The following is a 23,126-nucleotide window of genomic DNA, read 5'->3' as shown; positions in this document are numbered from 1 at the left end:
TTATTCGAGGCGATCATCGAGGCGCGGTAAGTCCGTCTACTTCGCTGGATTTTCGATGACAGCCGCGCTCACGACATTCTAATCCAGTTGACTAACCTTTGCGGCCGCGGTGCACGCGTCGTTGCTCGTTTACCGACTCCGCCATATTGAAAACAGCAATATTATTCCTTTAACCCCTAACGGTCAGCACAATTTTCCGATGACAGCACCAACTAGTCGAATATATATATTTTATTATTATTGTGTTATTTTTCTATAGGTGGTTTATAATAAATGTATGGATATTAAACATTTGTTAATGTGTTTTGCTGAATATAAATTCTGTAAAGAATAATAAATACAATACCTCTCGATCGTAAAGTAACACTGTACTCGGAAGAAAAGAACATGACATATTGACGACGCCGATTTTGAAAGCAAATGTTAAATGCCACTGTGGCATCGATCGCAATGGGTCACCACGTTGAATGCTATGGGAGTCATTGATAACCAAATCGAATTACTATAGTTCACTCAATTGAACGGTGATTATTTGAAAACAGTTCTATATTGTAAGTAATGCTAGCAAGTGCGGTGACATGCGGCTAGATGAACGCGCAATAATAATAGCGCAATTCAATCGAATGATTTAATATATTTCTTCCATTTTCTGTATTTTGCTCTATGAAATCGTGCCACATTCAACGTATTCATATTCGTTAAATATCTCTTAAACAAAGAAGCAATGTGTAAGTATAAGGATTATATAATCTTAAAAATGCTAAGTGACTTACCGCGATACAATCGTTTATTACCGTAGTTTCCGATAATTCTCAGAGGCACGTGCGACTTTAAATGAATAAATTAAATAAAAACTCGTTGATCACCGTCTGGAGGTGTTATAACCGCGCGTTTAATGGCACGGAATCTTTCGAGAATAGCGTGCGCCAATTAGGCCGCCGTTTTAGGTTTCTTAATGAGAAACATCGAAGGCTCGCTTGTTATTTTCTACGCATACTGTAATTAACGCGATGACGACGCGCGGAACGCGCAACTTTGATAGGCAACAACGTGTCTCAACTTGTTAGGCAATTTGGCTCATGCGCTTTAGTTAATAAATATGTGCTCTCGTTGTTCCGGGGCACGATCTGTACATGCCTCCGTTGAAAATCATGGTGCACGCACAATTAGGTCGATTATGTACAACGAAATTTTCTGACGTGAAATTTCTGTTTTCGCGGAACCTCATTTTCATACATTTATTCGTGGTGCTTGATATGTTAGTATCGTTTCAATGTCGAACTCGGTTATTTTACATTACTTCTGAGTATATCAATGTTTATAAATATTCATCGTGTTATTTACCACAATGTTCCGGAGTAATGGGTTGCAGAATAATGTAGTTATATACAATTTTTATTACATGTATAAGGACAGTAATATTAATGTAGAATCTATATATATATAGATATATATATATATATTATTATACCAGAGGAACATGATAATCATGTGTGTATAATTTAACGCGGAATAAATGTTTAAAATTTACTATGAAGCAATATAATCCTCTCGAAAATTGTATGCAACCAATATTGTAAACAACAATACAAAGAATTTGATACTTCCTTTGTATTATCAGAAATAATTAAACTATTTAGGATAATCGCTACAAATCGAAACGTTTGATGTAATTCATTCGTATTGCTTAAATCTCGTTCGCATAAGCGAAATTGATTTAAATTACTTTTTAATGGAAGGAATCTTTCGCGAACTAATGCAAATTGCATAAATTATGCGTCGAGGAGGTTGGAAAGAATTCAATTGAATTTTTCTTCGAATTAATCTCGGTGCGCTGATGAAGATATAAATTATGTGATACATACGGGAAATGAGATTATAATATTTCAAAGCTGCATAGAACGCGAACGTTCGTTTTTCATTGCGTGATAATTAGCTGCCTAGTCGAAATGATATACGGAGGAACGTATTAAAACCGACGTCGGATATTCCCCATAATATTTGTAGCTAATTCTTGTATTTATATGACGCGACCGTAATCGGATTAGTGTCACGCATCTTGAATTTCTTCGGTGAGAGCCAAATTACCGAGTTATTACTAAATAATTATTGTCCTATACCGTGATTCCCGCGGGATTTCGGAAATGTGACGGAACGATCTTCCCTGCGCCCTTTTTCGGTACGTACAAATATTTAATCAACTTTCCGCGTGAGCGACACTTTGATGCCGCAATGAAAATCGACGCTGATTATTCGTGTAACTGTGACTTTCGAAGTCACTGGACACTTGAAATAGTTTAATTTAGCAATTAAAGTGAAAATAAAATATAGGAGATTTTATATATTGCGAGGTAACATAAAATATATTTCCTTTCTTTACTTTTTATTTCTAGTTGCAACACATTTTTGAAAATTTATTAATGATTTTTTTTAACGAAAGTACTTTTATGTTATAAGCTTTATAATTAGTAAAATAGTGATTATTTTAATTATATATTAATATTATTTCATTATTATTATTCAATGAAATTTATAAATTGACATTATTTTGTTCCTTTATCAAGTCAATGCTTCATGCAACACGGAATATCACAGTTAACCATGAAATAATGAAACTTCATGGAGAATAATGTTTTTATAAAACAATTTGAACAAATTCGGAACGAACATAGCGTATTTTACTATGTTATATAGCAATCAGGCGAGCTATTAAAACAATCAGGCGCTATTTTACAGTCGCCCCCTTTTTGATGCACGTTTCGAAAAACACGGGCACTTTATATATCGAGTTACCCGGCTGGGTCAGCCATCTGGCAATTGCGCGTGTAATCCGAACAAGTAACGAGATATTTAAATACTCGACTGTTTCCACGAGCGTTTTCGATCACACGAAAAAATCGTTGAAATTTTATCGAAAATAAGCAAAATCTTTAATCGTCCAGCAGCATGCGGTTTTCATGCTTTCCTGCATAAAACCACGGGCACAGTTTCTGTACTTAGATTGATCGTACAAAAGAGAATCAAGATAAATGGAGAATACAGAAATATTCTTATTGATTAACCCCTTGGCTATTGTTAGCGCCTAAAGGCGCTTGAAAAATTTAATTTAATTAAAGTAAGTAAAATGCTATTGACGATAATTGCAGCGAAGCTCGCTTAGGTCAGAGGTTAGTGAATTCTAATTCAACAATTACATCTTCCGTTAGTCGTATATTATATAAATCTGATTATTTTATATTTAATTATGCTTCATTTAGTTCAATTCAATGTTTCCATGGTTTCAATACACTTTCCTAGGAATGTTGACGCAAAATTCTGTCACAGAAGGGTTAATCTATAACTCACGAAAAACTCGAGTGAACGAAAGATTATTACGAGGTCAGATGTTGATATTTGTAACACTAAGTCGCAAACAAATGATTCACCACGGAAAACGGTCAGGATTTTCATCTCGCTTAACACTAAAATTACTGAGCAGGTAAATTAAGTTTTTGAAATTTCTCTGTAGGAACTCCGAGAGTGCATCTATTGAGATTTTAATTGATTTGCGATTCAATGTGTGCGTTGCCAAATTAATTTCTTTAATAATTTCTCAGAAACATCTGTTCTCTTTTTAACAGTTGCAGAAGGAACAAATTAGGAATGAGTCATTTTGACCCGTCTGGTAGATTTATTAAATTTAGAGACTTTAATTAATCTGGAACTCAGTTCGTGTATTGCTCTCTGTTTTAATTTTAATAATTGCAGAAGAAGAAATCAGGAGTGGGTCATTTTGACCCGTCCGGTAGTTTTAGTGTTAACGTGTGAAAAAACAATGTTACATTCGACATCACCCGCCAGTAAACAGTAAATCTAAGAAAACACCTAAAACCGCAGTAGCGTAATAAATCGAAATAGCAAGGAAATTCTGTACATCTCCGCGTAGTGGGAATTCCGTACAATCTTTCAACTGTTAAGGGTTAAGTTAGAAAAGAGAGCCCTCCGGAGGAACGAACGACACGGTCTTCCATTCGGTTCCACCGAGAAGATTCGGAATAAAAGTCGATTACGACTGAACGACCGGCATATTACGGCAAGACTTATTACGATCGGAGGGCGGGCGGCAGGTATCCGAAAGTTACTGTTCAAGACACACCGCGCGCTGCCATTTATCTCCCGAACACGGTTGGTTACATCGAAAGATTGCAGATTATTTTTAAGAGGTTTGCTTCTGCGGCTCCGCCGGCTGGGCTGATCGATAACTGTCGTTAAGCATATCGGCTCCACCGAAGGGAACGCGCCTTCGGGAAACAGACATAAAAGAATTTAACCAGCGGAATATTTAAACGTACAGATTATTAAAAAATATCGATCGAGCCGTTTTTAGCGGGCCAGCGCGCCGATATTAAAGGCGCGTCGCTCCGTGGCTGGATATAATGCGATGAAAGTAAGTAACCGCGCTATAGAAGGACGCGAAAAAATATCAGAATTCCATAATGCAACGTACTTAAGGGCCGCGGGTGCATTGGTTCGCGGTGGAATTTATGATTGCTGGATAGTGAGGAACCTCGAAGCGATTAACGCTTTGCTCTCCGAATTTCTTCAGCATTCATTTTCTCGATCATTCTGTGTTATTGTAACGTTTGATTTGAAATGTAGTTTGAAAAATAGTTTGTAGAGAGCAGTACAAACGATTCTTCGATTGTTATCAGTAATATTAAAACGATTTGGCTGGCTAAGTGTGGTGTGGTTGTTTGAAACGTTATCTGCACGGTGCGATATTCGTGTAACAGTGGCTGCAACAACTGAACTGTATTTTTAACGAAAAAGAAGTGTTGAGTGTGTCTTGTATGTTAACAAACGAGTGCATTGAATTCAAAATAATTCACTTATAATACACTCACACTACTCTTGTAAGGTTTACGGCCGCAATGACTCTCTCAGCAACGGAACCGATTCTTCACGAAGTACAGTACCAAATTCCAAGATTCACGGTTCAACGTATTTGCTACACAGTTTCTTTATGCACACGCTAATCGCGCTGAAAATTCTCTTTCCCATTTCTACAAAAATACAAAGCACAATATCAACGACAAGTCAAACTATCTTGAACAGCGATGCGTTTGTCCCTGGATCTCCCCCGAAAATGCACTTAACATCACTTTCGTGTCTCGGTAAATGGTCCTCGCGGTCTGAAGGGTGCGGGGGGCAAGCGAATGGAACGCTGGAACCGACGCACGCCGGATAAGTTGAAACGTCGGAAAGAGGAAACATTGATAGAAATATGGTGATATGAACCGGGTGGGTAAAAGGCGGTTCGCGTTTGTCGGTGTTGGTCGGCGTCGGTTCCGGCCGGAATGGAAGTTCCTCATAGTGGTAGTTTAATTAGGAAATACACAAGAGCCAGGGCAGGACGTTTACACGGTTTTGAGATCGACAAAGCCGAGAACAATCGTTACCAATGTCCTTCGAGCCCGCAGGCATTGCCTGCGAAATTAATCGGGCGCCGTGGCGGAGCAAATAGCAAGCTTCGCATTTACTCCGGCCAGGCTGGCCCTCTGTCCGAGCGGTCCGGTCCAGTTGCGTGCTTTCTCTATTGCTCCCCGGACAACCGCGACAACAATGCCGGCCCTCCGCATCTGCGTCTATCGGCACTCTAATTTTCTTCCGACGACACCAATTACCGATTCATTCGATCGTTTCGAAATTACTCGACTCGCCGCATTATCCCGCGACGACGGCCGTCCGGTTCGCTCTGACGATAATTTCACTCGTTAGCGGGAACTTAGCAGGTCGACTGTCACTGAGATTTTCAATTGTTTCATGGGCTGTCGACATTGTTTCTTCCCCTGTTGTGTGTTCAGAATGATGTAGTAGTGGGATATTCAATAGGTTTGTTTGATTTTAAGAGTAATTTAATATTTTTTTAATGATTCTGGTACTGGTACTAAGTCTGGAAGTTGAAAACGAGATAGTATTAATACCGGGGAATTGAATTTTAGTAGAAAATTTTATCTTTCTAAGTTACGAAACGTTTCAGACAAATTTGCATTAACATCACTTTCGATCTTCTTATCGAGCAAAATTCCTTCTTTTAATCCACAGCTTATATAAAAAACTTTATTTCGTTCGATTCTGGCAGTTCGTTGCTCCCTGTTCCGCGTCCTGTTCTTTATTCGTTGTTTGAATTTCTTCATTTATATGCCAAATTTGCTCGTCTTCGCGAGGGTCCTCGAAACTGCTCCCTTAACCTGGCAACTGTTGACTTTCAAATTGCAGACGAAACAGAAACAATAAACATAAACACTGAATATGGAAGCCTGAATCTATGATGAAACTGAATCCTGCGGCTACTGTGGGAACTATAGCGGTGTGAATAATCATAAGGTCAATGAAAGTCTTCTTGACTTAAGGGCGGGGTGTTATAAATGCTAATTGCATTTTGCGATTCTTCTGGTACACAGGGTGAACCAGAAGGGTTCATGTGAAAGTCATTTTTGCTGGCCATATTCGTATCGATTTGCCTGTCGAACTAGGATATTCATAATATTCACACATAAATTCTCTTTCATTGTCAACCGGATAAATAAAAGCTTCGCCGATGAAACCATGCCGTTATTCATACTGAGATTCATATCGTTAAGATATATCTCAAATTTAATCAAAAAATTATAAAGAAACAGGCGTGACAATTGATCAAGCTGCGATTTATTCGACGACACGCAATATTCCCACTGAATGTTCAACAAAGAATTCTGAGGTGGTGACGTTATTGATACTAGAAGTGCCGTTAATATGGTTATTGGCAGTTCCGCGTTTCAGTAATACTTAAAGAACATTTCCCTGAAATTCCTTTGCATTTCAGTTGTGCATACAACTGCACAGTACTGGCCACGCGATCATAAAAGACGGTAAACACGTTCGATCGTACAATTTCCGAAGCCGAATGTATGCGGAATCTGAAGTGTACACCTGCACTTAACAGTTCCTAATATTTCATGGTTTCCTGTTGCGTTTAGCACAATGGACCGCCTGTGTGCAGTTCGTGGGGGTATGCTTCACTTAAATATCAAACTTGCTAATTGTTTCTAACATTTTTATGATGCAGCCGAGAGTGCATTGAATATACACTGAATGCAAGCTTCATTTCTATTCATTTATTTATATAAATATCTCTGTTTCGTTTCACTTATGGATAACAATTTAACTATATTCAAGTAAAACTAAAATAAAAAATTGTTAATAAAGGGATAATGTTTATTTAACCCCTTGCACTCCGAATTTCTTTTGCATTTTTCTCTCGATACCTCTGTATTGTTACGATATTTCCTTTGAAATGCATTTGATTCTTTTTACTAATAATATTGAAAATAACATAATAATATAATCTATTTGAAAAATATCTTGGCAAAGAACCTAAATTACCGTCATTTCTCTTCATATAAATAAAAACTTACCTTATTCGTACAAATTGTTCATCCGTGAAAGGGACAAGAGGGTTAAATGTTCATTCTATTACCATTCTATTATTCCATCGTTACTCAATCAACAGTCAAAGAGGAGTAACCATAACGAACAACTTACACGAAAAATTGAAGAAAAAGGGAAACCCGTAGAGTATCGCAGCGACTGGATACTATAATATAACAAATGTGAATTATTATAATCACGGGTAACCGGATTTCTTTAAAAGAAAAATAAATTTCATTGAAGAACTTTATTGGCGCGGCTGTGTACGCGCCTCGAAAGAAGCAAGCGCGGCTGAACTTTTTGAACAAGCGCGAAGTTCGAGTTAATTAAAAGTTTACTTCACGCAAAGATAGAAATGCCAATTGAAAATGTTCGAACGCGATATCATGTATATTCGAGGGGGAAATATTCGATATCGCTGCTGGAGAAACATTTGTATGAATGAGGCACTGATACGAATTCTATAACGAGTAACTATACAACCTGTTTTCCAAGTGTAAGCGATTCATTCATTAAAGTTTTCACATAGATTGCCCTTTACGTTGACCGCTTGCCGCACAGCTTTTTACACGAGTGTTTATTTTATTATCGGTAATTCGAGTGGCAACGAACTCTTCTGTTCATTACAAGTTTTACTTTGAAGGTAACCGCATTGGTACAGGTAATAAGTAATATTGATTTAGATTAAATTGTTATTAACACGTTGACCGCCACGAGAATTTAGAGCGTTTTGTATAATATTATTTATCGTATTATAACAGAGGCAAGTGGTATTAGAATTAGTTACTAATGGTTTGGTATCACAGTTCTTAAGTTGTACTGTTATTTAGTTACTCATGTTAGTAAGCATTTTAATTCGACATCAGCTTTCTCCTTGTGATTATTTTCACTTGTCATTATGAGGCAAAAGGTCAAAGGAAACATTTATTGTATATATACTTCATGTAGGTTTTTTTCAAGTTTTTGTATTAGAAAATGATACGTGGCGAATTATTTTCATAATAGTAATAGAGTAATATAATAATAGATGATCATAATAGGTAATCGAATAATGAAATAATAATAGTAATAGAATAGTAGAACATTCAGGCAATAAGTATTTGTCTGACCGATCAATATACGGGTTATCGAACAGAAGGAATTGTTATTTTTCTATTTTTCCTAATTATTGTGAGACACCTTGTATATTAGGTACACGTCGCGACAGCTGTCAATTATGGAATACAAATTGGTCCTACGGTCAGAAAACACTAAATAGCCGGACAAACGTTCATTTTCATATTATAATATTAATATCCTGTTGCAGTTCCCTAAATACACCATTATAAGCTTTATTACAACACTCGCTCGCAACATATCTTCATAGTTGTTTATCATATTACACGCACAGCCACAATCCGGCGGTTCTGCTTTCATTCGCGTTATTAGCGATCCATACGAACTAATTAAAATTATCGATCAACGTAATTCTTCCGGTAAATTGGTATCCGGAGTTTCTATTGCGATCCGATGCGATACAATAACTGGATTCTATTTGCTTAACATGGAAATCAATACCTGCTCTACCGGTTCGTAGGTTTCGAGGATGAAAGTGTTATGTTGCGAGTAGAAAGTGTTTAATGAATTTCATTTTATATTCATTTTCGTTATATCTGATTAAATATCAATCAAATGTATACATCAAATCGGATTAACTTTCATGTAAACTGTTCAGTGAATGTACACTGTTTTCTATCTTGTTGGGAATGAAATTAGAGAACGAAAAGCGTGTTCTGTGAGTTTCGAGTTCGACTAAGCGGCTATTCACTCGAATTAATGGAATAAATGGGATTCGTGGAATATTTCAATTTTCATTGTGCGAGGAGGTCCTGCTAGTACAATGATTCTAATAGGAAAGAAGTAATATGAAAATAAATTATATACACGAACCGAAACACTAGAATTGTCCAACGACGGAGAAGACGATTTAATTTATAACAATCTATAATGATTTATAATAATTTTTAATCACTTGTAACCATTCTCAATCATTCCTAAACATCTGTAATCCTTTATAATAATTTATAATCCTTGATAATCCTTGATAGTCGTTTAGAATAATTAATAACAACTGATTAACCGACGGGAAAACCCCTGTCCTACGTTTTACAATAATGCGACCCGTGTAACATGAAGAACATTTTATCGAACGACCGTCAATTTTCAGGAAACAATGAGCAGGCGGAGCGAAATGTAAAAAATAAATTGGTCAAAGTGGGAGTTAATTAACTCCGACTCTAATCTTGATGGTTTTGGGCCGCATTCGCATAGATTAACGCATGCTCATTGCGTGCAGTCCGCGGGTCGCGTGCACTTTCACGTTCTACTTCCTTTCGTTGCTTCTGTGTTTTTGGGCAGGTAAAACTTCTCCAACGTAATCCCTTTTTTCAGCGTCTCGTGCATCTCGTCGGCCATCTAGATATTATTTTACAATCGCCTTTTCCGGCCGGAAGCACAATTAGTGAATTATAATTAATTCGTACATAATACTGTGGGTCCAAAGTAACTTCGGAACTGAGTACGTCTCTTCTTATTCGTTTGCCCTCGTAATTAAAAGAACACTGCACTTTACTGTATACAATTATAAAAATTGATGATTACAATTGTTACAGAAATTTGCCAATCGATTGACTGAAATGGCAGCAAATGGTTTCTACTTTAAAGATGAAATTGTGAGTACATTTTAATTTTTGCATCTTCTACTGTCTATCATCAAAATTACTTATGCTTCTTTTTGTAAGTATATATTTATTACAGCTGAAACGACCGTTATTTGATGATTACACTGCATCAATGAAAATTATGTATATTTGATAAATTGATATTTTAAAATTGTTCAGTTAACTGTTGACAGGTTTGGAGAAATAACTGGTCGTTCCCCTGTTATTTCATAAATCACACGAAAAATTCGAAGGGTAAACGGTTACTCGATGTTCTAATATTTATTTGCATTTCTGTCGGCAAGATTATAATTTCGCGTGGTTGTCAGTGAATCCACTATGTTATCCTGAGTAAAATGTTTCCCGTGTGTGAAGTTTCCTTTCATACACACGACGGCGAAATATTATTCCAGTGCTCTCGAAATGTTACACAACTGTTGCAAAGTACGTTTCAATTCAAATTTATCTCCGTAACCAATTTTAATGCTTTTAATTAAACCAAGTAATTGGGACGGTGATTATAATTGACAGATGGTGTGCTGCGACGGTTTTCTAGTAAGTAGTAATTAACAAATCGAATGGCAATTAAAGAATACAGAAGACGACGCACGCGCGGCGATTTATTTAACGCCGTTTCGTAAATACGAACATCAATATTATCTGATATCAGATCCTATTTTAAAAGATATGTTTATTACAAGATATATTTTTCTTAATTACTTGCTGGATGGAAAGAAATTTTATGTTCGCAATTTGATTGTTTCATTACAATAGATTAAAATATCTATTAATAATAGAATAGTAGAATTTTATTTTAATTTCCGAGGAAAATGGTGGTTAGATTTATTAAATTCAACTTATAGTTTTCACTGCGAGTCTCAAAATCGACGTTGTAAGGTGCAATGTCTGTATTAATAGTCTAGCAGAATCGCATTTAGTTTAAAGAAGATTTATGGTCATTATATCATTTGTATAATGACCGGTGTGTACCAACATTACGAAACAATGCAAATGTTTGCGAGGTGTACCTAGGAAGGAGTTAATTGAGTGCAATGATATACAAGTGTATAGCTGCCATACGTAATAAGCAGGATCGAAGCTCACTTATTACATTGCTCCACATTAACGCAGCCAAGAACCCTAATTTATATCACCGTTTCGTGGAATTAGATGAATTATTCTGCGTAAGAAACATCTACCGAACAGAAAATATTGAATTTTACATTCATATGTTTTTAGAATAAATTAATGGAAGGAGAAGAGAAATAATTGAAACGGTGAAATTAATTATTTTTCGCCTCAAATTTAGCTGCTGAACAGTCGGAATTCGAAATGAAGTTTATAAAATTATATTCCAATCAGTGAAAATGTAAGTAAATGCGTTTATAATAATCTCAATTACACGTTTTCACTTGGAATCACTTGATTATCCGATAAGAAAATTGTGCGCCAGATGCGTGAAGCTGTTAAATAATATTTGGCAAATTAAACGAACGCAATCGAGTCGTAAAAAGGTTCTATTTCGTAAAATGAAAACTCTCTAAACTCTTGATAGAGGTTTATTAAGTTATTATGTAGGCTCAAGTTAGTTACAACTTAATAACGAGGGTTCGAACGGCATCTCATTGGTAGTCGAAGTTAGTGCTGCGATAGTTAACGGAAGAAACCTCGTATTCCCTTCTAGACACGACAATTTCTTACTCGCCGCGTGAACAGCGCGTAAACACTTTCGATCCGAATCCGTATTACTGAACTGCTTAGAACTTTGGTTCCGCGTTACATTGCATATTATACTTTCTCTCGACTTGCACGGTTTTCCAGTTGCTTAATTAACTAAGGGGAAGAAATAAAAGTTTTATGGTGCTGTATACGAAAGAATGAAAGTTTTACGATGCCGAGTAAACCGAGCCGCACCAGAAACTTATATGCAATATCTTTTCTGTTTTAGGATGCTTATTTGCTCATTATACCATGAAAGTTAACAGCGATACAGTAAGCCAAACCGTGCGAGCTGTATCGTAAGGCAAGATGTTAAAGAAACTGTACTGACCTATCGATAAACTTCAAGTCTTATTTAACACGTTCCGTGCCTCGGAAATTTCGGTCATATTTTGCTTATGAACTGTATTGATTTTTTAAGTGAAACATTAAATTATATTCAAGTTTTTGGTCATTCTTATATAGTTTCATATAGTTTCTTTATGTTTTATAATATTTCAATTGAAAATAATATAATAATATAATCCATTTGAAAAATATCTTGACAAAGAAGTAAATCTGTGAATAAAACTGATGTCGAGTCATGCTCGAAATAGGAGCGCAAAGGGTTTATTCAGGTGCATTCTAGAAATGGCTATCTGTGTTATTTTCAGTTGGTCGAAATATTGTGATTATCTGGTCTGCTCTGAAAAAATTGTTATGGAATGGAAGATACAAATAACAAGAAATGTTTGATTTCGTTATTTTCCTTTGTGCTCGAAGATACCGTCTGTTGCAGCGAACCTGGCATTCGTGATGTCATAGGGACGGAGACAGTCGCTCCGAGAGATCCAATTGTAAGTCCGGAAAAGGCTGTCCCCACTCTTCGTCGCGCGACGCGATTAGTGTGCGTGAGCGCCTCAGTGAATCATACGCCAGAACCAAAGATTCATGTGGGGAAGGCGTACGCCTTCGCATCCGACCATTCGGACGAGAGTGTCAAGTTCCCTGCAACGGACGGTACTTTGAAATGTACTCTGATCATTCAGACGAGAGTGCCAGTTTCGTTGTCACGGACGGTAACGGTTACGCGTCTTTGCAAAAATGGCGCGTCCCGACTTATCGTGTCTCTGTGTGTTTAAGCCGTCTGTCCACCTTAACGGCTTAACCGGAAGCTCATAAGTGAAATGTATTCTCGCTAGTGTGACATCCGTGAATCGTGATTTGTCTAACAGCAACAAACTGCACTACTTCGAGTTTCCCGATCTTTTTGTTTTAACGTTTATCTCGTAAGAATGCTTAGAAATTGTTGGTCCTTTCGAGAAATATTTATTGAATCATTTGAACTGTTATAGGTCAGTCAAAAATCTCGTTTATTCGTGACAGCACTATGAGTTTCAATTTTCATTGGGAAATGATGTGAAGGTTTGGACATAACGACATTTTTATGTTAAATTAGTAACTATAAGTATGTTAGAATTTTTCCGATTTCTACTCACGACGATAAAAAATCTAGTATAATTAGGAAATGTTCATACTTGCAGCCAAATTTATCTATAAAATCAATTCACTTTTTCATGGGATATCATTAAAAAAGATTAAAGGATTCTTCTAAGAGTGATGGGACATTTTGTAAATTATTCTATAAGAATAATTCTATGAATTATTTAAAAATCACCTATTAAGCGAAATACTTCAGTTACTAACGAATTAAATCTAAAAATCCTTACAATATTCAATTCTTTCAATCTTGCTATTCATAGACAAGTTTTCTCGTCGATTATTTCATTGGATAAAAATAAGAATGATACACTTCCGATAATTAATTCTTAGAGAATGATATACTGGTATAGTTTTTCACTCCGTAAGAGAGCACTGATCGAAAGTTATTCGCCAGACGATGTATCGAACGGTAAATATTCAAGGGCACAGCAAACTGAAATTAATGATGCTCCCGTATTCCCTTATTTGGCATTCCACGCGGATTCCACCTTGAGCCGTTGTTATTTGTCATATTTATTAATGATTTCGCATCGTCCCCGTCATTCGGCGCAGCACTTCTTCGCGCAGTCAACTTTGGAACCGCTTTTAACCCTCGAATGACGTGCTCGGCCTGGGACGGACGCGACAGCCGAATCCGGGGTCATTTTGATCCATGGTAGAGTTTCCATTGTACGCCGGTTTCAAGAACGAATTATGCATAGAATTTTATGTACGCTTCGAACTACATGTATTAGATTTACATACGACTATGCACATATGTACTCGTACCCAGTGGCGCCGATATAAATAGGGGACATCATTTTACAGAATTTATTCCGATTCCTATATGCGCGGAGAACTGTCTAATTCTCGCGTTTCGATGAAAAATAAAAATATGTGTTCAGTAAGTAATATTAATGCGATACAAATGTCATGGTTTTGATACTATATACAGTATGGTATCGAGAAATAGCGATATGTGAAATATTACCGACAACACAGTGATATAAAAATACTGAAACGTTGCTGCACAAAGTGAAATAAAATTGGAATTTCCAATAAAATATTAAAGAATCAAAATAATTTAAAACCATCTGGTCAGTCCATTTTCGTATTGTATCGCGTTTTTCCTACGGCGAATCATCGATTTTCAAACATTTGGTTTCCACATTTAATAATAGATGAGATTTACAAGAGGCTTAGTTTTTCTCATTAGAAGAATGTAGTGTTTCGTCGCTTAAAAGAAACAGGGAAAATATCTAAGCTAGAAAAGTGCCACGAGAATTACATTGGCATTTAAAAGTTCCCGACTAAATAATTTGTGGAACTTTTCATACACAATAAAAGCTTTAAAAATTCTTTGTTATTATAATCTATTATTTATACGTATTCTTTCAGAAATAAATAACTCAGCATGTTCAGAAATTTTCGGATAATGTGTTTACAAAAGAAAAGAATGCTTATTTTCTGTTATAATAATAATTCTGAACATCATTGTATCTAAAAGTTTAGACAAAAAATCTAGACGAGCTATTCTCTCTCTTGTGTTTCCTGAAAAAGACTGTTACTATAGCGTCGTTAACTCACGCTGCCAACTTTATCGACGCTACCCCTGTCGTGCCTAAAATCATTCTACAGGGCAACCAATTTAATCTATTATTGCAAATTGCTCGTAAATTGATGGGTCAATCGAAAAGTTCGAGTCGTTTCTTGCCAAGGCCTTCATTATTCTTTTATCCTAAGCAGTAACATTTCGTCCGGTTTGTTCCTATACAGATAGAACCCTGAGCAACGAAAATATTTTGAATTATTCAATTTAAAAGGGTATCGAACCTTCCTCACTGACTGTTATACATTGTACCCTGTACTTGTTAAAATGATGAAAAGAGAACAAATAATTCTAATCCGTAATTTTGCATGTTTGAAAAATAAGCGACTAAAGGATTCGTTTTAAGTCGTTTTCGAAGAAATAATATTTCATGGAAAAGTCTCCGTATAGTCGTTTGAAGAACACAATGCTCTTTTCCCCGTCCCATTGTGCGCGATCTTGTTCAACAGGATAAGTCGCGATTATTATAAGCTTACACGACGCCTATCACAAAGAGACAGCTACGGGGAATTTAATAGAGGTTATATCTAGGTGCATGGATAGCCGGCAAAGTGAGATTTATTACTTTATTAGTAGAATGAACAAGGTGTACTAATTTATTCTGTATCCTATTCGACTTCTGAACTCTTTGTCATGCGAACGAGTATTTCAAACAGATTTTGTACGGTAGCAAAGAAGGTGCATAATTAATTATTCTTTAATAAACAATATTTTTCATCGAAATAACAGTCATTCGATTCTACGTATTCTTTTTAATAAGTTTCTAGTTTTTTATTTCATTTTTATAAAAATCAAGTCAAAATCTAGTATTACTCAATTGTTTAATGGTGTTTTCAACGGTTGTTTGATTAATGAAGGTTTTTTCTTTGAGGAAACGACTTAAATGTTTGAGAAAGCGAAAATGCGACGAATATGGGGTATAAAGTAAAGTTTCATAATTCAATGTGTTCGACTTTTGCACCGTTATTTGTGACACATGTGGTCGAGCATTGTCATGGAGCAAAATTGGCCCCTGTCGGTTGAACAAAGGAAGGTCAGCCCTCGGAGTTACATATAAAATATGGCAAAAGATATCTATGGTTTTAGTTCAAACAGAACTTAAAGCACTGACCAACCAAAATCGGACATTTCATGTGTTATTTTCAATTAATATCAATTAATTATCTCAGAAGAGAATATTAACACTAAAACTACCGAGCAGTTAAATACACCTTTCGAAATGAAATTGAAAACGTCTGTTCTCTTTCTAATAACTGCCGAAAGAACAAATCGGGAATGGGTAATTTTGACCCGTCTGGTAGATTTAGTAAGTTTAGAGACTTTAATTAATCTAGAACTGAGTTAATACGCTCTCAGACGCATCTGTTCTCTTTACAACCCTTTACGGACGAAGATTCTTTAAAATGTACAAAACCTTCAATAGATAAAGCTAAATTATATATCAATTGCTTAATTAATAGAAGAAAGGAAACGAAGTGCTGATCTCTTGCTGTTCGAATAATTAAATCATTTGTTTGCGATTTAGTTGCTGACATTCGTCCGCAGAGGGTTAATGATTGCAGAAAGAACGGGTCATTCTGCCCCGTCTGGTAGGTTTAGTGTTAAAACACGTGGAAACTGCGGGTAATAACAATGAACCGTTCATTAATACAGAGAACAAACCATACACGCGTCTCTAGCCATAAGTACACGAGCGAACCTAATTTATTTCACCGTATCTGTGTACGGCGGTGCGGTATCGGTAGACAGCAGCAATTGGATGATGTCTTAATCTGCCTCCAACGCCTATGGGATCCGCGGTATTCATTTAAATAAGCTTCTACAGTGCATGTCCTGTTTTGATTGTAACGACACGGACGTACCCATCGTTGCCAGGGTGTAGTGCCATTGTCCTTCCCCAGCGGCCACGTCATGGAAGCCGCATTGTCTCGAGAAGCTATTACGAGGGCACCTAATGGAATGTTTTGTGCCCTTCCCATCTACCGTTTCTTCAGACGGGTTCTTGGCGGCGCTGGTCCTCGAATCAGCCGATCCGAAAATATCTCCCGGCGAACTTCGAACATCGTTGCGCGAGATGAATGTCGGCCTTCTTACCGTTGCTCGAATTCGCAATCGATATTCGCCGACTTATTGATTCGCCGTAACGTGAACAGCTGTAAAAAGATTCGGTTAATTGAAGCTTCGAAGTAGCAGTGTCATCGCGGAGTGATTTATATCTGCGTCGGTGGTGAGCCTTTGCGAACGAAGATTCCTTGGAATATACGAATCCTTCGGCAGATGAAACTAAGTTATATATCGAGTTTTTAAATAATAGAAAAAGGAAACTACGCGATGATCTCTTGCTGTTCGAGGAATTTAATTATTTGCCTGCGACTTTCAGCTCGCCGAAATGGTTAATCATCGTGTTCAACATTAAAATTACCAGAGTTTCTCTGAGATATTATTAAAGAGATTATTTCAGTAATACGCAAATTGAGTTAGTAAGTCAATTAAAGTGTCAATAGACGCAGTCTTAGAGTTTCTATAAAGAAATTTCAAATAGTCAATTGAACTGCTTGGTAGTTTCAGTGCTAACACGTTGTCGCTCACATTGAAATCGTACGGGACGACAAAGACAATTCTTTTTATACTCTACAAAAGGGAAAAGAAAGACGGGAAGCATCAGGATTACTTTCTCTCGTCCCTCTTTAACGCAATTCCCTTTTTGTTAACTCATTGCGTACTGGTAACGGGAAATCTCTATAAAGACACTTTATAGAGAGCTATGCAACTTTGGTAATTACCACAACATTGAAGAAAATGTTGAAAAATGTTAGAAAAAGTTTAAAATATATTACATAACAATTTGATATTTGAATTTTTCTCACTGAAAATCGCCATTGCACCATTCAGTTTTCTGAAAATTAGCCGGTACGCAATGCGTTAATTAATAGTTGTTGGTAGTCCGTTGAAGATTTCCTACTCTCCGAATAAAATGATTATATTCTTTGTTTATGATACTAAGAATATAGGGCAGCCATTGCCGTCATTTTCACCTACGTCCACGAGCATTTTACGGCTATAGACGGTATTTACGTCAACACGTTAACGAACGGACACCTTGCAAATGCGTGGAAATGGTGCGAGTCTATTTTTGGGAATAATGGAGGAAACAAGTAATTTATTTCGGCGAGCCTCGAAAAATGCGAGACAACTTTTCACTCGAGTATAATGACCCGTGATTGAAGGTCACTTAAATTCGTTAAAGGTCAATTGCAGTATTCCTCCATTGTACAGGCGCGTTGTTGACCCCGTTATAACAATGGCGCCATCACCTCTATATCATGAGGCTCCCTGCTCCTCTCATTCGGTCATCACTACCCGGTTTTGTTTCTGTCAACAAGACAAAGGAGAGTGTTCAGCCAATAAAACGATCGTGGAACTGTGTACATTGATTTCTGAAGGGTACGGCAACGCTGAAAGCTATGCTGATCATTTATGCTATAACAATTTCATTGGAGCGAATGTGTTTTCGTGTGACTGGCTCATTTATTTGTCAACTAATTATTATTTTCGTTTGCGAACATTGTACACCGATGTTCTTATACGCAATAAAACGTTCAAATGTTTGAAAATATTCTAGAAAAATGTCAGATAAGTCGAGAAACAGAAGTTTAATCATGTATATGATAGAGAAGATTTTTGTCCTTTGATTAACAATTTTATTCTGGACGAAATAAAATAAAAATCTCATTGAAATATTCTACTAAATTCTTTCTTAAACTAACTGTAAGTTAGTTTAAACCACAGAAACTGCAATGGACTCATACAATTTTCAGTTTAATGATCGCAAGTTATACTAAATTCTATTTTGATTTATCGTAATGTAATCTATTTTTGTACGTTCTTTCATATCTTTTAGTAGTCATGTGTACATAGTTCTTTCTACACGTATTCCTTCTACTTCTTCAAGTAGGAGTCGCACGGTTTTCTAACTGAAAATGATGTGTGAACCTTATAACGAAAGAGAAATGAAATATAATACTCTTACGTCAAAGGAAACATGAAGTCCGTATTACTCGATGCGAATATATGGTAAAATCATGCTCGTGGAAATCAATTAATCATACGGACTTTAAAATCACGTAAATTTACATCGGGGGCTGTCAATGTGTTAAGTAATATCCTTAACCGCGTTTGAATCTGTTCCGACATTCAATGCACATTTCTATCGGGACTATTCAATCAGTGTGTTCCTTACTGCATGCACTCGAATTAATTTAATCGTCCGTCTGCGTGTTTGCAGTCTCAACAATCGATGCAGCACGGCGTTTCGTAGTGACGAGTTATTAATTTTAATCCTTTTACTTCTTTTCCGTGCAAACGCATTAACATTAATAAAATACGATCTATAAGTTGTATTTATTTATTCAAATAATATATATTTGAACATTCGCATTTCCTCATGAAAGTTCTGTGAATGCTTTTACTGAGAGTTTGACTCGCTCATGTTTGTGCTTAAAATTATGAAAGTTGTCTATGTAAGTCAAAATTAAAAAAAAAATAATTTATCAGTTATTCCACATAATATTATTTTAAGCAATACTTACGGGGGCATTTGAGTTCAAGCATTCTTCCATTAATTGATTTAACTTTCGAATAAACACGTTGAAAGTACAATTATTAATTATTCAACTGAAATTCTGCATAATTAATTGTTTCGTGTAAATATATTCAGTGCTTGTCGTAAATTTCATAGAATATCACGGTTTTCTAACAAAATAACGTTTCTTTTAGAAAATCGAATGTTCTATACGAAATAACTGACATTTAACGAAAGACCGAAATACTATTGGAAATCGCGTAGAACACGTTCCATTAATATAAACATCAGTTTTATATGTCTACTTTGACAGAATATTTCTGTTTGATTTAGATAAAAGTTCAACATATTTCTGGCACCGCAAACATGGCTATCAAAATGGAGCTCGGGCCGCTCCATCGCCGCAGTTTTTACAAATTTTTCAATGAAATTTTTCGGCGTTGCCGTTAAAACCATGCGGTACTTTCAACCGAGGAACAAAAACAGCCTTATAGAATGTAATCTCGCGCAGAAAAACAATTTTCTAACGCAATTCAGCGTTTATATAACCCTTTGTACCATGTAATCCTTGAAAACAGAAGTAAACAAGCAAACAGAAATTATGCAAGCTCTTGTTTATCCTTCTAAATATATCCATAATTTTACTTTTATAGAAAAATCATATCAATTATACAACAACCGTATAATTGATAATCGTATAATCAAAACAATGTATACTTCCCTATCTCTGTCATCATTTTTCTTCACATTCTTCCATAATATATTTCCCCAATTTCAGTGTAAACTTTGAAGTGTTACACTTCAGAAAAATAAACACACCGAATTCTATTGTTACACGAATTATATTTTCCCTTCTTCCACACCATTCATTTGTTTCAACGCGAATTGGAGAACAATTCGTTTTTTTCCGTAGAATTTCGTTTGATCAAAAGCAGTCGGCAAAATTCTAACATGAACCTTCAAACGCTTCATTACACTATTTTCCTGATTCCCCAGAGCTCGAGCTAATCTCTGTATATATTGAATAAATACCTACAAAAGCACAATATATATTTTTATACGGAATATAATAGCATACTACATCTATCGTGTGAAAACAGAATCATATATACGACGATTTTTCACGAGAATTTCGTGTGTCATTGTAGATAACGATTATTGCAGGTATTCGTAACGTTCCCTGCTTTTTCTTTGCTAATGAGAGGTTCGAAGCTTCAATGGTCCAGTATGATATAGTTCGCGCGCATCTGGGTATTACATGACCCGCCGACGAAGCTAGAAAGTAATTAGGGAAACGTCGGATTAATTTTTCGAAAAGGGAGCGGCTTACAGGCGAGAGCCTCATCAATGGATTCTCAGTATTACTCTGCGCTACCGATGCTTAAACCATGGTAATGAGGGTCAGTCAGTTTACCGGTGGACCAATCGGTTAACCGATAGAGCGGAACTTCGTCACCTTTAGCTTACATGCGTTATGTTTTTGAAGTATTTTCACAGTGCTCGATGAATGGACGCTCTATCGCAAATTCGGTTTTTAATAACGTACGGTGTCGAGTTGTGTTTATCGGGACCAGTGAGATGTCAGGAGTTGAAAAATAAATTATGCCATCGTCTGGAAGTGTTTTACTCGTTGCACTCGAGAATTATTTCACTGGAAATATGCAATATCATTTGACGAGATATAAAGAACATTCTTTGAAACTGCCTGACGAAATTGCATGTAAATTATGGAACAAAAGTATTTGATTTCAATATCTATAACATATCAATGTATTATGCGAAGCTTAATATTAAATATTGAATTTGATCATTTTGATCTATCAGATCGTATGAGGACTGAGGGTCTCTGGAGTGTAAACGGGTAGCATTGTATATTCTGTTTTACAGAAACACGTCAATCAACTTCAAATCAAGCTACTAGAAATGCGAACGTCGATGATTATATTGATGTACGTTTAAACATCAATCAAACCGAAATTTGTAACTTACGAGAAAGGATAAGGAATTCGATTTTGTACTTTTACTTTGCATTCGTGTTATGCATATATAGAATGTTACATTGATGTAGGACTAGCAATTAAACGATAGATTAAAAATCGGCAATGTGTTACCATTGCACTATATAAATTTGACGATCAAAGACATTGATCCGATATGTGACACGATGGTAAGTTTATAGATGTTTTTCCATCGAAATGATTTTCCATTCTACTCGAAACATCGGAGACACTGTAACTGCCGATACTAAGTGGTTCACCCTGATTAAAGACGATTATAGCGGCCGAACCATATTTGGAGCCTATCTTTGTGATCTGATCGCATCGGGGTCGCGATACAAATCCGCTTAAAAAGTTAACACAGGAATTATTCTACGGACTGGAATACAGCAGTTTATAATCTCGGATCATTCATTAGCCTCCGTGTTTTAAAACCGGATGACAAAAGCGTCAAGCTGAAAGCCTTTTTGATCTACTAACAGACAAAAGAAGAAAGCCCGTATCGCACACGACACCGGCGCGATAATAAACGTGGTTATTCGCGAAAATTCAGGTCCGGCTGCAGCCCACAGATGTAACAATATATCGTTAGAGATTCAGGGGTCGTTAAATTTTCTATTGCCGTCCCGCATCGCCTTCCTTGTACAGCAAACGAATATCACCGGGCAAATAGTAAACTTCATTGTTTGCTCCTGTAACCCCAGGGTAGCGACAAATTCTACATAATGTGCAAAGTGGGGGACTCTTGGGGTTTCTTCGTGACATATTCGTTGCCAGCACAAAAATAATCCTGAATAGATTACAAATTTACACGTCTCTGCGATTCCTGGTCAGAAATTTAGGGCTATCGTTGATGCCAAAAAAGGCTTCGAAAAGATCAGCAACGAGTGTCTTCTGTTTATCTGATGTTTACTTACCGTTAATTGCTGGGAACCTGGCACTCGTGACGTCATAGGGGCGGAGACATTCGCTTCGGGAAGTCCAATTGTGAATCTGGAAACGACTTTCCTCACTCTTCATCGCGCGACCCGATTGGTGGGCATGAGCATCTCAGTCAATTAGGCGTGCGACTTCGAATCTGACCACTCAGACGAGAGTGCCAGGTTCGCTGCAACGGACGGTACATGTGACTGTTTGTTTCCTCATATTAATTTTCTATTTTCTTATGTAGGTTTATTTTATGGTGGTCACATTAACAGTAAAGCTATTCGAGACTACCAGTATTTGGATACATTACTTGTTACTTAATAGCACTTGATACATAATTCAAGATTTTCGGGATAGGCATAATTACAATGAACTCAGGAGGTTGATTTACTTCAGAAGCTTAAGCACATTCTGGATACTAGTAGGATCAGGTTCGTTTCCACATCAGATTTAATGTTACAATTGTCTCTTTTACTACAATCTAACGCTACGATGAACAAATGGTTATCGAATCGCTTTCTCGATTTCTAATACTTAATCATCGTGAAAAATGTTGAGAACCATAGATAGCCCTAATTATTTGATCAAGAACTGTAGAGCAAACGAGAATGCATCAGGCGAGTTTACTCTTTTTAACTCGAAGAGTACCAAGGTTTCTTATTTATAGAAAACTCTGCGAAACA

General features: G+C 36.5%; 1 protein-coding gene across 2 annotated transcripts in view; it reads left to right on the top strand.

Annotated features, from left to right (window-relative positions):
- The first annotated feature begins 10,106 nt into the window (after window positions 1-10,106).
- The window catches only part of LOC116431823 (nephrin), a 398,983-nt gene continuing 385,963 nt past the window's right edge, over window positions 10,107-23,126 (top strand). The window contains exon 1 of one of the 2 annotated variants that reach the window (XM_031987733.2): window positions 10,107-10,160. The gene's annotated coding sequence lies outside the window, so the exon portion shown is untranslated. Of the gene's footprint in view, window positions 10,161-12,820; window positions 12,867-23,126 lie in introns of those variants that run through there. The other variant, XM_031987731.2, reaches the window with a different exon arrangement.

This window comes from Nomia melanderi, chromosome 3, assembly GCF_051020985.1.
Source record: "Nomia melanderi isolate GNS246 chromosome 3, iyNomMela1, whole genome shotgun sequence".
NCBI classification, from domain to species: domain Eukaryota; kingdom Metazoa; phylum Arthropoda; class Insecta; order Hymenoptera; family Halictidae; genus Nomia; species Nomia melanderi.
This window is presented reverse-complemented; position numbering and strand designations above follow the sequence as displayed.